This window comes from Trachymyrmex cornetzi, unplaced genomic scaffold (assembly GCF_001594075.2).
Source record: "Trachymyrmex cornetzi isolate Tcor2-1 unplaced genomic scaffold, Tcor1.1 scaffold198, whole genome shotgun sequence".
NCBI lineage: Eukaryota > Metazoa > Arthropoda > Insecta > Hymenoptera > Formicidae > Trachymyrmex > Trachymyrmex cornetzi.
Window position 1 is genome coordinate 221,953 of NW_017296613.1, and position 13,501 is coordinate 235,453.

General features: G+C 34.4%; 1 protein-coding gene across 1 annotated transcript in view; it reads left to right on the plus strand.

Moving 5' to 3' along the window:
- Positions 1 to 750: 750 nt before the first annotated feature.
- Positions 751 to 13,501, plus strand: part of LOC108759618 (protein artichoke) — a 126,334-nt gene continuing 113,583 nt past the window's right edge. The window contains exon 1 of the mRNA XM_018505120.1: positions 751 to 785. The gene's annotated coding sequence lies outside the window, so the exon portion shown is untranslated. The remainder of the gene's footprint in view (positions 786 to 13,501) is intronic.

Consider the following 13,501-nt stretch of genomic DNA (forward strand, 5'->3'; position numbering starts at 1 on the left):
TTGCTACAATATTGCTGAAACGATCTGTGCTGTACGTTCTTCATTACTCTCCGCTATCCACCATAAATAACAGTAAATGTACCACGTCGACATATTCGATCCGTTAGTTTCGTTCGTAGCGTGGCTAAATGCGCGGAAATCGGAGCGAAAGTCGAACCAGCTCGATACTCCAATTTCTGCGAATAAGACCACCACAGTGCGGCCACCAGGGACACCAGAAGATACTCCAGGACGCTTATCACGTGGACTCTCTTGAACAACAGATGTATCCGGAGTGAGTACCTGTCACGATGGGCGTGACGACGACTGGTGCGTACAATGACAATCTCGTGCGACAACACAACGACGTGTCCCTTAATCCACATTGACGGAAATGCACACATTCGGGACGGCGCCATAAACCGGAAGCGTAAACCGCAGCCCGACAGCCTCGTCCGATGAGTGTTTCCCGTCCTTGAGTGTCGTCGAGACAGTTTCTCGTCTGCAGCTCGTTAAAAATCGTCTCTGTTTCTGGGGAGGAGGCGACATGATGCAACGCGCGGTAGTCCGATGTGATCGTACCGACCAAATGGAATAATCGTCGACATAGGGGAAACAGAGTGATGGCACGTCGAGGTACGATTTGTCTTGGCGTGCATGTGCGTGTGTGACTTACAAAGTGCCAAAGTGCGAGGGAGAAATCAAGGATCGTATCAGCGTGGATCATCGTGACTTGACTTGGCTTGGCTTGGCTTGGCTTGGCTTGACTCTGCAAACGAACTTCACCTTGCGGCTTATATGCAAAGGTGAGTTGATTATTAATTTTCGATACTGTAAACTGATTCTTTTTCTCGTTTTATAAGAAAAACATTGAATTTCTACTGACAAATTTGATTTTTGTCAAATTTTAAATTTGCTGAATTTAACCTGTAATTGAAGCATATAATAATTAAAAAAAGTGTTTTCTGAAAAAAAAATTGTATTCCCCGTACTTGTATCTACAAGATTTAGAAGCAATAAATTCTATCAATAATATTTTATTTGTGCATCTCAAACATTCTTATGTTATAAATTAAGAATTGAATTTGAAAAATTCTTGCAGAAAATGAAATTAATAACAAAAGCTTTAGTTAGTCCCAAGGACCCATATACATTTTATCACAAATAAAAATCTAAAAAGAAAATAATAAAAATAAAAAATCAAAGCAAGAAATAAGTATAATCAAATGAGACGCAGTTGAAAAAAACCAAGAATGTAATTTTATTAAAATATATATCACATTTCACGAAGTTTGCATTAGAGGATTGTGTGTATACTCTGTATACTTGCACTTCGGTAATCTACTTACAAAGAAACTACGCAGCTGCATCACGCGCAAGTTAGGAGCTTTAGCTAGTCTTCAAGTTGCTACGCGCAAAGTTGATGACATTTTTACTATACGACTTGTAAAACTTTATAATATATAGCATAAGCGTAAAATATGATTAAACCCATTGAAACGTAAAACAGAGAGACAAAGTGAGAAATTTTTCTTATATCCTATGCTACATCACTGATTTCATTTCTCCTATTTATTGATTACTTGACGCATTTTATTTTGCGGTAGAAAGAGTACAAAAATATACGAGAAATTTTTAATTAAAATATTTTTGTCCAAAGTAAAGTTTACGCTATAGCTTCTGTCCAACTTTTTATCAATCTCCACGTGGTCTTATAAGCATCGTGTAGCGTAAAAATTGGGTGAGTGGTAGGATGCGTCGTAACTTTGATAATCTGTCCTATAGTGGTTTTTGACGAGAACCACTTAAAAGTTTCGAATTTTATGGACAAGAACTCGAAGAATTTTTATGAATATCGCTACAGGATGAAGGAATGTCTACTATACATTTTTTTCCTATTTTAAACGAAATATTAAGAAATATCAATCAGTAGCTACGAAAATTTATATTAAAGTCTAAAATCATTCATTTATTCTGATAATATATTCTTACTTGGCACAAGAGATCGCACTTAAAAATGTATGTGAGTATACTCGAATTTTTGTTAAGATATTCTACAAATACGATTCAAGACTTCTCTTATGCAATAATCTCCACAGCTTCAAATTTTTTAAATTTTTAACGGATATCATGAGATATGATATGCGAACCAATAAAACATTTCTATCCTTCAATCTCACAATTGACTTCATATTCGCAATATGTACACGCACGAATGCTATATCCGATCGATTTTCGGGTTTCGAAGAGATAGCAGTATCACGCTTTCGTCGAGTTGGTTCGCGTTTAATCACTATTTTCTAGCAAATACGTTTTCGCAGACTTACAATCGTTTATCTATTATCGCTGAAAGCTGTTATATACGTATGATATGCATTGAAAATACTATATGTCTTGTGCATTAAAACTGTGTCACTAGATTTGTGTGTGAATTTACGAAAAACTGATCACCGCATTGGTGACATGAAAAATGTAATGCACAATCAAGAGACCATATATATGTTTTTTCATAAATTAAAATCTCCGCGCTTTAATTATACGTCTCGAGGTCTAAAAGTAATAATAGTAATTTCGCCTTATAAATGTCAGATATTAGATAAATCATAATATTATAAAGCAACGATGGCCATTTATATTTTAGTCGTTGTTATTTAATCCTCATTCAGCAGTGAAACTGCGGTGCTCGTAGCACGGCGCAATTTTAGTGCAATTAAAATCTTGCAAAGGATTTTTACGATATACACACATAAACATGATATTATCCTACGTATAATCCGTGACTTTAATTAATGCAACAACTCAGAGCTTAATTACTTTGGAATGATATTTTTAGTACATTCACATATACAAGCACACTCTGAGAATAATAACCCTTGCGTATCGTTTTAATGCCAAAAATTTGCGCATCAGTTGCTTTTCTATCAAACGTGTTTTGCAAAAATAATTACGTATTTTGAAATAAATTTAAAAAAGTTATCTTATATACCTACATATAATGCACATATAGAACAATGCATGCTGCTTATATTAAAACAGATTGATTCTATTCTTTTAATGCTTTTATAGCAAGCTGTTAAAAATGCATTTTCAACAATTCATATTTAAAAGTATAGACGAAGCCATTGGAGAGTATTTCAAAATCCACTATAATCTCAATGTCTAAATTAATATTGAAAGTTGTAAAACTTCTCAACAGTTGTCTCGAATATTCGTAGATGTACATCCGTCTCTCTCTTTCGCTATAATTAATTCTAAAGGACAAAATCCTTCGGACAAGTGCAATATTACAGTTTCGGAATGTACAGAATGTCTGTTTTGCGGTATTCGCGCAGCCTACCCGACACGAGAGCTGCAATCTGACGAGCAAATCCCAGCCACAAATTCGACTTGCACTTTCACAAGGGCGGATCTGCTGGTTGGACCGTAATATTTGTGGTCACTGTAGAATGCCTCAACAACCCTTTAAAGTAGTATTCTCTCTCTCTCTCTCTCTCTCTCTCTCAGTCTCTTTCCTTATCTGTCTTTTGTCAACGCATGATCATTCATTACTTTTCGAAATCGCTCTCATCCAATCCACATCTCCAACAATTCTCACGAGCAGTTCTCCATGCCAAAGAATGTCATTAAAGCAATACTGAGAGCTCGCTGCTGAATACCGCAGCTCGGATTGTTACGAAATTGCGTGGAAGTGATTTTCTCGAAACTGTGCTGCTGAAGATAATGAGAACAACTCTGTTCATTTGTTAAGCGGAACAACCAACGAGATTATTAGAATTCTGTGCGACGTAATAGCGACGAAGAGACAATGCCTCTATGAATGTGCTCCTTCTCAAATTCCTTCTAGAGCAATACACGTCAAGAAACGTACAAATTGAAGAGTATTATATTTGAAGTATTTTCGTGTTTTTTTTTTTATGTCCTGACCATTATATGATATACTTTATATAGATATTTTACATTTTTATGTGATACAATTATATTAATTAATCCGAATTATTTATCACAATCATTTGAAATAAAATAGACTCGTGAAAAGAATCTGAAGAATAATTCAAATAAATACTTCCAATAAATCGAGTCAAAATGACGATAGCTGTCGGTCTGTTCTTGACACTTGCAAGGCAAATTAATTCGCGACAGCTGACTCGGTTGTCCATTCGATTAAATGTTGGGTGGAGCTGAGTGGTTATGTAACAAATTAGACCTGACTATGCCGACTAGTTAATAGGCTGCGTATTTACTTGAGGCTAAACAATATTACATATGAGATCTAAGCCACAGGCTATTATTGCTATATCGACATTCAACACTGCAAATTTCATTTTGATGTTATGGATATACATGAAACATGACTTTAATTGGAAATATGTACTTTAGAAAATAATTAAATTGCAATAGTGGTTTTGTGTCTTCATTTTCCTAGTGTAAAAAATTCGTAAGTTTCTGATAATTTGGAGAGTAACTTGAAGAAAAAAAAGGTATTAAATCTCATAATTCTAACAATCAAAAATTTTGTAAAAATAAAATGTAATAATTAAATATTTAAAAGTAAAAACGAGATTAATAGGTACATGAATTATCTGTTTGCAAATGAGACAGCTTTTAAAACTTAATCAAATTTATATGACAGTCTACATTTCACATTTATCGTACGTACACGATACATTACATGTCATTTTACCGATAATTTACTTATTTAAATAATTGTTAAAGCCATTTTCCACACAATTATCATACCATTTAAATCAATTCTATTCTTCTTTGATGTCCTTCATCCTGATGATGAAACATGTCATTGGCTCATTATAGGTTTGTGTTGATCCGGTTAATGATAGTCGATTAATTTGTATTTGCATGGAATGCAATTATTCAACAACTCTGTCAAATATTTTCACAAGGATAAAATAACATATCCTTAATGTTCTGAAAATTCGATTAAATATGTTTTTCGTATACCTACTTAATTATGGATTTAAAAAATGGCGACGCGTATCTAAAAGTATCTGTCGAGACACTGGCAATCCGCAATTATTTCTTGCGTAGTTGTTTCAAGTCTGTAATTAATATTACGTGCAAATTATATTAAACATGAGGAATGGTCGAAAATGGAAAATAAAAATGTATAACTTGATGTTTGATGTGAATCAAAAGAGCTTTTTCATATTTCATAGTTCAATTCAAGATTTAAGAATCTAACGCTTTAACGATTTCGCGTCCATCACCGTCAGGCCAAGTATTTACTTTACACCAACGAGGGATAAAGGAAGGAAGGAAGTGCCGAAGGAAGGAAGAAAGCCGGGGAGAACGTCATGAGAAAAGGGCGATCCATCAAAATCAAAAGAGCGCCGCCGCAAGCGCCAAGAGTCGTTTACTTTCTCTGCTCCTCGCGGATACTTGGTTATTTTTCGAGTCGCTTCTTATCTTTTTTCCCTTTATCCTCTCCGTTTGTGTCATTATCCCCACACCTATGTGACATTGGCGAAGAGTGGCCAGATAAATGATATAACAAGTAACTATATACAAAGGATAGCCCTCATCTATTCGAATGGACTGACAAGTGGAATATCTTGATTCTGGATATACATTCTTAAAAACGTGGAATTGTATGTCGCGCGGAAAAATCGTTAGTCTCATTAAATTAATGAATATCACTTGGCTAAATAATGATTATACCCTGAGAGAAAAAATATAATAGTTATAATTACTAATTTAACTGTAATTTATAATCATTTTCAATTATATATTTTTTGATACAACTACAAGTATAATTATTGTTATACTAACATTATAGCAGTATATATTCTTTCGGTAAAATATATATACAATTATTATTACTAACATTGAAGCAGAATAATTATAAAAATGGAACTCCTAACCATGATTCTATCACGCAATTGTAGTCCCAAATACCAAACACTTTTCTCTCAGGGTGTTAATTAATATCGCGTTAATAAATAAATAATGATTATATTCTCCCCAAAATTCTGATATATTGAATATCAAGATCATTGAGCTGTTTACTCTTCTTGTTACAAAGTTTTCCGAGCGAAAACAGTTCTGTTGTTACACGCCGCAAGTACGGAAGAGTTTTTCCTAAAAACTGAGAACGGAGCTAACTAACAAGGTACATCACCACGTGGGAAGTTTAATGCAAGGTGTTGTGGTAAATTCGCGCGAGTACCGAGATAACGTCGCTCGATGCACATATCGCGAGTTTTCACCACTCGAATGCCTGAATAATTGGAAATCCAATAACTCGACACGCGGTACAACTTGAGATCGCAAGCAGCATGCTAAGTAACACTATCGCACTAGCTACGCCAACTTGATGATGATTTAGTAGCGCGGAAGGAAATACATATGAGAGAGAGGAGGCTCGACGACGAGAGTAGGGCGGAGCTGAGCGCGGGAGCGCGTGAATCTATTTAAGCGCGACACTGAGGGAATCACGAAGTGAAGGGTGAAGAGAGGAGAGAATAATGGATGGTATACCCGTAATGTCACGTGCAGCATGCCGAAACCACGCCGTCCACACTCTCGGCTGTGTTAATCAAACGGCGCGGCGCGGCGCAACGGGGGGAAGTAGCCCGCGGAAAAGGCAACCACGGGATAGTCGGGTACAATCAGACCTGGCGCAGCCAGGTAAGGATTCCCACGACTACCTGTGTGTGGAAATCGTACGTGAGAAATCGTACGACGTGATTGTCCCAGGTCATACCGATCTGCACCTAGATCCGGATCTTCACGTCGTGTAATTTGGCAGCTAGATTGCTCTGTTAATCCGCATCTCCGATATACCTCCAACCTCCGGAGATCGATTTTCGGCATGAATTATCGCCCGATGTGAGCCACGCCCGAACGGGAAATCGTGTTGATGAATCCGCATTAAAATTTAGTTCCAATTAGATTTGCAATAATTATGAGGGTAACTGCACCCGACGAATAAAGTGTTCCGCGTGCATATAGGTGTATGCGAAACGTCATTCGTGCATGTAATGGAAAAACAGATGCACAGCGAATTATACATTTTATGTAATGCGCAATATCGCAAAGCGATATTGTACATTATCTGAGATACATCTGTCGTTTCTTGGATTAAGTTAGGTTTGCCTTGTTTCATATTTTTATCTAACTTTTATATCTAATTGATACATCAAATACGGTTCAACGAAATATTTAGAACAAAAGATTGAGAATGAATAACGCTTTTGTGTACAATGATCACAAATACATCAATAGGCTACACAAAACGCGTCGAGAAGTACGTTGTTGCATTTTGCATACATATCGCGCATACATATTATATTATATATACTATATGCTACGAATTTTTTTTTAAATTTTTGGTAAAAGTTCGAATAAATATTTACACGTCAAAGAATTGATATCGATGCATTTGCATAGAACTAAATTCAAATTGCGTTTTAATATTAAATACACGTTTGACATGTCCTCGAATTTACAAATGCATACGTTTCGTTGCTTCAAAAAGGAGAAACGAATTTCATAAACGTTGTCCGCAGTATTGATGACATAGCGTCTACAATAATTACACGTTCGTTGATTCTGATCTATCGCGCTGATTTAGGCGCGACGTTTCGAGTTCCCACAGCTTCAGTGAATATATCGGAAGGCTCGTCCCGTGTGTTTTGCAGGCTATCAAACCGGTCGATTGGCCGAAGAAGCTTTGGAAAACTGCCAGCGAGTTCCCGAAGTCGTAAGCTTTGGCTGACCTCGGCTCGTCTATCCTACCGAGATGGATTTTTTTCTCTCAGGACCTTTGTGTCCCCGGGAAGTAACTTCACGGTTGTATCCATGTGCATTGCTCGATGTGACAGATGCTCGTACATGGGTGTGTATGTGAACACATACGAACGTACACAGGAGCTTGCATTTTACGAGCCAGCATCCCCCGGGTGCGTGCGACGGCATCGTCAGCGTTTCTACCTTGACCGATGAGATTGCTGCTAAAACGAATGCGTACTCACAGCGGTTCTCAATATATCAGATCCACAACTGTTCGTGAGTTATGTTTTACAATTCGTGACCTCGGTAAATGCAAAAGTAACGGCAATAAAACTCATGGCATGGTCTCGAGTCTCGCGTTTTATGTAACGGTCTACACTTCCTTGGTAATAATTAGTTGAACGATAATAAGTTAAACTAGACCGCTGTATGAATCAATCAAATAAATAAAGAAGCGCCAAGTATGATTGGATCTTGGTGTCTAATAATATTTCTATGTAAATTTTAAATATATTCTCTTGTTACATAAATTGCGCGTCGATTACTGTTGAACTTAAAACGCAATCATTAATGGAATCTAAAATAATAATATCACAAATTAAATTGATTGTCAATTTAATCCTATAGTACACACACACACACACACACACATGATTAGGTACTATCATTTGTGTCCTTTTTCTTCCTTGAAATACTGGAGATATGTATTCATAGTCGTAGATCAATACGCGATTGATTCTTATTTTAAGTAAACTAGGTTTAAACTAAAGTTTGAATCACTTGAATTTATTTAATTGTATTTTGAGAAACGTTTAGAGAAACGTTAGATTAATTAAACTTAGCTTAAATCGGATTCTCAGATTGAATCAAAACTATATACAGCTCTAAATGATCTCTACCTTCTCCTTTTTTTTTAATACACACCTTTATAAATACTTTACAAATACTTTCTAAAGATGTAAAAATATATTTTACTTATTACAACGTTCACATAACTTCCAACTCATACTGAGCGAATTTTATTATATTAACTACTGTGAGTTTTATCATATTTTTGCTTGCGATTGAGAGCGAATTGTAATTTTGTATATATTTTAACTTTGTAATATTTTCACCGTTCTATTTTTGTGTATTTAACATTGATAATGATCCAACAGGGATCGAAACGTTTGTTTGTGTTATATTGTTTATTGCCGGCACATTAAAGTTTTATATTCTGACTAAATAACATATTTATACTGTGATTTTTTAAAATTTCTATTTCCAACGACTAACTCTTAGGCTCGTAGCCCTTTTTTTTTCATTTTTTTTTTTTTAATTTATTGAGCCTTATTACTACTATATTGTAAAAATATATGTAGGAATCACTTAATAATTTTGGTATATTTTTTTCCCGCGACATGAACGACACGTAGTGTGTAATAAAGGACCGGAAAATCATCGTATATATCGTGAGAATTAATATCTATACAACACAGAAATTTGCAGCAACATTGCTGCAACTGCTATAATGCTTGCAATTGCTATAATGTTGTTGGAATAACTTGTGCTATATGGATAATGATGTTTAAAACACTGTAAAGAATTTATTGCGGATTGCGGAAAATATTATCCCAGTCAGGTTTAGAACTTGAACTTTCTGACTATTCGATGTAAGCTTTTTCAATTCCCCACTGAGACTTCCTTATTTCGTTTATTTCATACATGAACTGACGTGATTCGATAAAATAATTATACAGTTCTTTTATATACATGTACACGGAGAGAATTTTCTTTTAAAATTTATCCTGAAAATATGGTCTAAAGATTTTCATCATTCACTTCAGTAAAATTAATCAAACTTATTTTATACTTTATTGTAATTTTATTAATAAATGAGAGAGATTTACATTAAAATTCTTCGAAATACAATGTTGTCCCACGACTATCATATTTTCAAGGTAAACTCTAAGAAAAAATTCTCTCCGTGTGTAGTCTTTTTTATTATATTAGCTATCGTCTCTAAATTTCGGGAACGTTAAGCTCTCAATGATTGAATCGATCAGACTTGACAATTAAGAAATCGTTGAAAAGGTACCGGATGAAAATGTAACAGTTGCGCCTGGAGATGGTAAGCCCATCGCTGCTTTTCAGGAAATTACATTCCATTCATAACAGCTTCCACAACGCTTATCGCGAACGGCATTTAAATAAATTTACACTGTCTGTGTTTCCATGAACTGAGAAACGACAGTACGCTTCAGCGGTTCTGAAGAGTATCTGCGAGGATGCTTTAGATAACTTTTAATTGGGATGAACATAAATTTCCCCTTGCACTAGAAACGCTCGTGAGCTTTATTGTAAGGCTGAAGCGCTTACAATAATATTCGTCATTTAAAGTAACACAAAATGCTTCTGAATGGACAATGGCGCATTATTATGGAATGTAACTCCTGCTATAACCCTCTCACGAGTGAACTTTATTTTACAATTAACAAGAGCACACCAATGTTTATGATCGATAATAAAAACGGCAAATTGACACATCCTCTATGATATCTCTTCATATGAATGTTACACGTTGCACAAAATGCACGTCGCTACGGGTCAACGGTTTCAACTTCGAATTTCTACGCTCGCGCTCTGTTCGCTTGAGTGCGATTATTTGCATAACACAATGGACATTTCGGTATTGACACTGCGCAGTTTCTATTAGCGAGAGCAATATTTGAAATTGCGAGGCGCTCGCGCCTGAGTTTTGTTCGGACGTCGGATTCATCCGATTTGCGTATTCCATAGACAGCCTAGTTTTTAAAAATACCCCAACATTTCCCGTTGTCAGAAAAGACTCAAGTTTTTTTTTTGCCGATTGATTGTAAAATGTATGTCGAATGAAAAAGAAGATCGACGAGTTAACATGTCCAGCAATCTAAACGGAACGTCGCTATTTTCATGCAAAACGGCAAATTAATTACAAGTTCGTAACGAAGCGGTCGATAACTACGAATTAATATCCAACAAGCAACACGGAACAACAAAAATACACAAATGCAAATTGCAACGGCACGGTAGAGATTGCAATTGTGCGTTGTGCCATGATTTTCTTTGCAAAGTTCAATTGAAATTTTATTGCACTATTATTCAATACTATTTGCATTCGGGAGATTTTCTCGTTCCTTCTAGCTATAATTTTTTTATAAAGTATGCATATATAAGATTTGTAAGAGAGTTTAACAATCATTGCAAAATACATAAATCTATCAAAAATCAATATACTTTTCTTTGAAACTAATATAAAAAAAAACGATATATAATAATGTTATAATTTGAATAGTTTTTGCGTTTTAAAGTCAATAATTATTCAGCGCGGTTTATAAAATTGTTATACGTTTAATATATTGCCAATTAATCGTTGATATCAAATTTTATTTTTGCGATAACCGAATCAACATTGTATGCAGGATGCGCGCCATATCCTTCAATTACAGATATAATTTTTTCTTCCGGTTGACCCCTTCATATTCTGATTGCTTGTGCACGATGGACGTTTCCTCTCCTTCATATGCATATCGCTACTTATGATATCTTTCAAAATCGTCAATCTCCGGAATACGTTTGCAAGCTGTTGGCATGCTGACAACTCTTCGCTCTCGAAAGAAAATAGCAAACGTCTATCAATAATTTGTTGGATACTCATTATAAACTATTTCGAATCCGAACAGGCTTCATCGATAGAAGTTAGTATATAATTGCGGACATATATATCGCTACGCCGCGTAATGTACTGCATAATACTCTCGACACGCCTAAACTAATTTCAAACTGTAATAAAAGTACGCGTGGCTTATACATTGCGGAACGTATGCTATAAACCATTAACGGTAATGATATTGTTCTTGTAACGCGGCACTAATGCTAACGATAACGAGCTGGCGCGTAACGTATATCGTATTCATTACCTTGACTTATTAAAGCAAATAATGAGAATGGTGATTGTTCAACAGGTATTGTAAGCGGAGTAAAACGTTAGAGACAATTATGCATTTCCAGCAATGATATGTATAGTATATTATATTTTATATATATACACATATATATATATATACATATACAGTGAGTGCGAAAAGTATTCGTACAGAGAAAATATTTTTTTAAAAAACTTTATTTTTATAAAGTAAATATTGCCCAGCAAAAAATGAGTCATCAAATTGATGTCGAATCGATATCGATATGATAATTTCAACACCAATTCGACATCGATTCGACGTTTAATTGACGTTCATTTCTTGCTGGGTAATTAACAATTTATTCATAAAGAATAAAATAGACTGTATGTTTCTTAAAATTATATATATATATATAAAATATGTGTACATAAGACTCTCATTTCTTAAAATCACAAATATAACCTACAATCAGGCTAACAAGAGTCAACGTGAGCGGAGATGCGTAATAATTTCTCAATAAAATAAATTTGTCAATCCATGTGATGTGTTGGAATCAACTTTATTCGAATTCTTGAACGTTTCGATTCTCTTTGGAATCTTCATCAGCAATCATCTCACTACTATATTAGATTTCGCGAACATTCGATATAGAGTCACTCGCAGGTTACTACACCAGAACTGTAGTGTTATCTATTCGATCGCTAAATCTCATCTTGAAACTTTGGATAGTATGTTAATATTTTACAGCAAATCGTTACATAATTAAAATAAGATTATTTGATCTCCTTCCATGTGTCCGGAGTGTTAAAATTATATATACCAAAAAGATGTGTATTAATTATAGAAAATATATCATCAGAAAAAGAAGCGAAAATAAAAATTCTATTGTTTGGATGCTCAAAAAGTATTCGTACAGTCGAGAAATTTAGCTTCTAAAATCAGGAGTACATGCGAAGCTCGTTTGTTTATGTTAGAACAGAATATGTTTATTGTATAAAATTGTTAATTAATGTTTATTTTTTACAAATAAGACCTTTTTTATAAAAAATTTCCTTATACGAATATTTTCTGCTCTCACTATACACATATATATAGGTATATATTGATGAAGACGAAGAAGAATATAAGAATATACATATGTAACAGCATTTAAATACTTTTACTGACATTTCTAATGGCTTGAGTAGAGGCAGTAGAAAGAGACGACAGCAGTTTAATAATCTCAAACTTAATTCCATTGTGAGACCGCATCGCAGAGTTAATCAACTAATGGACGTGGGGTTAATGAATGCGTAATGTACAATGTTGTGATTGAGATTAAAGGATACATGATAACAATGCATTAACGAGAATAACTTTTTTTTTATGTCACTGTTGAATTAATTGTCTTTCTTTAGATTTACATATTCAGCATTGCAAACAATATAGGAAAGAGCACACGAAAGAAGTCATCATAATTTAATATAATTAGAGCAGTCGAGTATTCTACAGAAATACATAGAATATATTGCTCTCTTACTTCAAAAATGACTTAACAAAAAAAATGTGATTTTCGTTATTACCATGGATGAGTTAGACAAATATTATCCTATCTATTATTAAAAGTGAAATCGAGGATTATGCATTTTGTACAAAAAAGCCCAAAAAAGTCATAATAATTAAACGTAATTGGAACAAATATTTTGTAGAAATTCATAAAACATATTTTTATGTAAAATTAAAAAAAATAATATTTTTATTCGAAGAAAATATCAAGAAATATGTACATTTCTGTATAAAAGAAGCTGTTATAATTGAATAGAGTTAGAAAAAATGTTGTAAAGAAATGCACAGAACATATCATTAAAATT